Source organism: Hylobates moloch, unplaced genomic scaffold, assembly GCF_009828535.3.
Source record: "Hylobates moloch isolate HMO894 unplaced genomic scaffold, HMol_V3 SCAFFOLD_13, whole genome shotgun sequence".
NCBI lineage: Eukaryota > Metazoa > Chordata > Mammalia > Primates > Hylobatidae > Hylobates > Hylobates moloch.
Genome location: NW_026652288.1, coordinates 80963919 through 80969176, shown reverse-complemented (window position 1 = coordinate 80969176; position 5258 = coordinate 80963919).

Below are 5258 nucleotides of genomic sequence, written 5' to 3'. Positions count from 1 at the left end.
TGAGACGTAGTCTCACTCTGTCGTTCAGGCTGGAGTGCAGTGGTGCGATCTCGGCTCACTGCAACCTCCAACTCCCAGATTCAAGCGATTCTCCCACCTCAGCCTCCCAAGTAGCTGGGACTACAGGCACGTGCCATCACGCCCGGCTAATTTTTTGTATTTTTAGTAGAGACGGGGTTTCACCATGTTAGCCAGGATGGTCTCGATCTCCTGACCTAGTGATCTGCCCACCTCGGCCTCCCAAAGTGCTAGGATTACAGGCGTGAGCCACCACACCCAGCCTCATCTTGACTTCTTACTACCCAAAAAGTATCCTTCAAAGCACCAGAGCAATTTTTCTGAAAGTGGGATTTGCCAAGTGCCTGCACCAGAATCATCTAAGGAGCCTGTTAAAAATATGGGTTCTTGGGCCCTAGAACTACCAAATTAGAATATTAGGGATCAGAATGCAGGAATCTTCCTCCTTTAACCCTTTTTTTTTTTTTTTTTTTGAGACAGAGTTTCACTCCATCACACAGGCTATAATGCAATGGCTCGATCTTGGCTCACTGCAACCTCCACCTCCCAGCTACTAGCAATTCCTCTGCCTCAGCCTCCCAAGTAGCTGGAATTGTAGACGCGTACCACCATGCCTGACTGATTTTTGTATTTTTAGTAGAGACGGGGTTTTGCCATGTTGGCCAAGCTGGTCTCGAACTCCTGACCTCAGGGTGACCCGCCCACCTCCGCCTCCCAAAGTGCTGGGATTATAGGCATGAGCCACTGTGCCCGGCCTTCTTCCTTTAATCTCTATTAAGCAAGCTCCCAAGTGCTTCTCTGTCCTCTCAAGTTTGAGATGCTCTATACCAAGTGAAGGGAAGTATACAGAAAAAGTAGAGGGAACAGTTCCCCTACCCAAAGGTGACCAAGGGACAATGGTGGCAGCAGGGTCACTCAGATTGGCCACTCAGGCAGGCAGGACAGAAGTGTAATGCAGACTTTCCTAAGAGAAGGAACAGGCCTGACTGTCCAAGATAGGCCCGCTGCTCCACTACCTTGAAAGTAGTTTTTTAAATGCTCTTTAGCAAAATTGGCATAATTAAGTAAAAAGAGCACTCTGGAATTCTCTCTTTCTCTCTCTCTCTCTCTCTCTCTCTCTCTCTCTCGGCAACATGGCAAGACCCCGTCTCTACTAAAAATACAAAAAAAATAGCCTAGCATAGTGCTGCAACACCTGTGGTCCCAGCTACTCAGAGGCTGAGGTGGGAGGATTGCCTGAGCCTGGGAGGCAGAGGTTGCAATGGTCCAAGATGGCACCACTGCACTCCAGCCTGGGTGACAGAGCAAGACCCTGTCTCAAAAAAAAAAAAAAGAAAAGAAAAAGAAAAAAATGTCAGGCCGGGCATGGTGGCTCATACCTGTACTCCCAGCATTTTGGGAGGCCGAGGCGGGCAGATCATGAGGTCAGGAGATCGAAACACAGTGAAACCCTGTCCTACTAAAAATATAAAATTAGCCAGGCGTGGTGGCGGGCGCCTGTAGTCCCAGCTACTGGGGAGGCTGAGGCAGGAGAATCGCTTGAATCCGGAAGGTGGAGGTTGCAGTGAGCCGAGATCGCGCCACTGCACTCCCGCCTGGGTGACAGAGTGAGACTCCATCTCAAAAAAAAAAAATTTCAAATCCTTTGACTCAACAATTATTCCCAGAAATGTATCCTAACAAAGAGAGTGGAAGAAACACTAAAAGATGTATAACAAATATGTGCATCAACAGCATTTACCATAACAAAAAATTAGAAACTTTCTAATTTGAATTATATCAATCAAGATGCATGCAACTCCTCCATCCTCTTCTAACAGAAACCATCTGGCTCATTTACTTTGGCCTTAGGGTATTCTCTGAGCAAAGGATGGTTGCTGAATGAGTCAGGAGCAGGGACCAGAACCATAGTCTAACCAAAAACCTAGACTTAACCTGACCCAAAAAGCCCAGCCCAGAGGGTTAATACTGATTCATTAGACCAATTAGACTTTCTCTTTTTACGATTTAACAGGAAAAGACGGAGTTAGTTAGCCAAGTGGAATTTATGCATTTTCCCTTATAAATTAGTTATATATGAAGTTATATATTAAAACCTCAGGCAGTAAAATGATTATTTGCAAATATGCCTAATGTAAGTATTAAAGTTATTTTCCAGAAAAAAAAATGTTAACAACACTGTTGTTTTATTAATTAATGTCTCAACCACTTCCCAGTTAAATTAGTTACGGTAGGTGGTCAACATATTCTTTCAATTGACAGCAGGGGAAATAAGTGTTGATACTAAAGTCTTACATTCACAAAGTTAACTATCCTGGATTTAAAGCTCACTAGAATTGGCCTCTGTGGGAAATAAATATTGGCTCTGTTGCCAAAATCAGAGACTGGATTTCTAATGAATAGGTTTCTTTTGCACAGGTAATATAGATTTTAAAGAAACCACATGATCTCATTAAAGGTTAATGTAAATGTGAAATTACTACCCTGAAGTTCCATCAACCACTTTGTCGATTTTTAAATAAATCAGTTTCTCAAATAAAGCTCTATATAATATCTTTATTTAATGATTATTTTATTTTATTTATTTATTTTTGAGGAGTTTCACTCTTGTTGCCCAGGCTGGATGCAATGGCGCGATCTTGGCTCACTGCAACCTCCGCCTCCCAGGTTCAAGCGATTCTCTTGCCTCAGCCTCCCGAGTAGCTGGGATTACAGGCATGTGCCGCTACGCCCAACTAATTTTGTATTTTTAGTAGAGATGGGGTTTCTTCATGTTGGTCAGGCTGGTCTTGAACTCCTGATCTCAGATGATCTGCCCGCCTCGGCCTCCCAAAGTGCTGGAATTACAGGCATGAGCCACCGCGCCCGGTCTATAATATTTTTAAAATGTGCTTTAGTCAGCTTCTCCTGAATGGACAAAGGCCAGGCCTTCAGTATTCAATATTTAAATATTTTACACATTCTAAAATACATATTAATAAAATAAATACTGTATTTTACGAAAGTGGAGAACAACATGCTAATAAATGTTGCAAAATTATTTAGTTGTAAACAATCATCTACACTGATGTAGACTTCTGAGGCCATTCACTAAATACATATGTATTGCAGAGATCATGGTGGGCCAAAATAAATAGGAAGTAAGAGTTCAGTCTCCTGCAGGCCTGTGTGACCTCACCAGCAGCATCACACCTGCTCAGATGTTCAGCTGAGATCTCTACCTAAACTGGAAGATCTTCTTATGTTGCCTCTCCAGGTTTGGCTTCTTGCTTCAGAAAATGATACCAATCATAATCTCTGCTCCATCTATTGTTCAGATATCAAAATGTCAGAAGTAGGCTTCTGCTGTTAATCAGCTGTATTGAATTTCTGTCCTTCAGGATATAAGTTCTCTTCACTTTAATTCTTATCAAAGCACAATTGTGAGGAATGCTATTCATCAAAGATTGCCTGGAGGACTGCAAGGCCGTTGACTCTTTAGACATGTTATTTTTCCCTCCTTGGATTTTTCCCTTGGATCAAATCAGACTATCAGAAATGCTCAAACTTAAAACATGAAGAGTTCCCTTTCTGAAGAGGATTTTTTGGCATTATGTTCTCTATCTCTATATGGGATTTTCTAGGAAGGAGCCACCTATCTTTTGTTGGTTGAGGATGACTCGGTGTTTTCTTTATGAGAAGCCATGAGAGAAGTTTCTGTTGGGCCTTAACTGCTTTGCTTCTGTCTTACAAAAACTAAAAGGATTCTTTTTTTTTTTTTTTGAGACAAAGTTTCACCCTTGTTACCCAGGCTGGAGTGCACTGGCACAATCTTGGCTCACTGCAACCTCCGCATCCAGGGTTCAAGTGATTCTCCTGCCTCAGCCTCCCAAATAGCTGGGATAACAGGCACACACCACCATGCCCAGCTAATTTTTGTATTTTTAGTAGAGACAGGGTTTCACCATGTTAGTCAGGCTGGTCTCAAACTCCTGACCTCAGGTGATCCTCCCGCCTTGGCCTTCCAAAGTGCTGGGATTACAGGCGTGAGCCACCGCACCCAACCCTAAGAAGATTCTTATTAATAACTTTTTTCCCCAGCTCCTTAGAAGCTCAGGATCACACTTGTAGGCTACCGCTAGCTGCGATTGTGTGTTGACTATACCCTTGGTTTGATTTTATTTCCCACCTTAAATTTCTCGTTGCTCTCATTTCAGCTATGAGACAGGGAAGAAAGAAGGGAAGGAGAGAGGGAGGGAAAGAGAGAAGTCCAGGATAAGAGAAAGATAAACTGAAAGTTCTGGTTAATATGTCATTTGTTGATTCCTTTTGCGTGCAAATAGAAGTGCCATGTCCACCTTATAAACACTAAGATGACTTTCATCTTAGTACAAAGTATTTGTACCAAGAGGATCTCAGAACTAAAAGAGAGAGAGAGAGAGAAAAAAAAAACTTTGTCGTTCGTTTCATCCATCTTGTCCATATGATTTAATCAGATAATTTTGGTTAATGAGTAGATATCCACTCCATTAGCTTTAAGTCACGTGGAGGTGGTGGATTATAAGGAAAACTGTAACTGGAACCAGAAAGTCCTCAGGCTCCCAGGTAGCCAAGTATACCTTCTTTTCTTCATAACTTTGACTTACAAGTGGTATTGTTAGAGGTGTGTGAACCAGACCAACTACATCTAAAATAGAAGCTGGGTAAAATAAGGCTGAAACCTACTGGGCTGCATTCCCAGACGGTTAAGGCATTCTAAGTCACAGGATGAGATAGGAGGTCAGCAGGAAATACAGGTCATAAAGACCTTGCTGATAAAACAGGTTGCAGTAAAGGAGCTGGCCAAAACCCTCCAAAACCTAAATGGCCACGAGACTAACGTCTGGTCATCCTCACTGCTACACTCCCACCAGAGCCATGACAGTTTACAAATGCCATGGCAACGTCAGGAAGTTACCCTATATGGTCTAAAAAGGGGAGGCATGAATAATCCACCCCTTGTTTAGCATATCGTCAAGAAATAACCATAAAAATGGGCAACCAGCAGCCTTCAGGGCTGCTCTGTGTATAGAGTAGCCATTCTTTTATTCCTTTACTTTCTTGTTTTTTTCTTTTTCTTTTCGTTTTTTTTTTTTTTTTTGAGATGGAGTTTCGCTCTTGTTGCCCAGGCTGGAGTGCAATGGTGCCAACTCGGCTCACCGCAACCTCCAACTCCTGGGTTCAAGCGATTCTCCTGCCTCAACCCCCTCTCCCCACCCCCC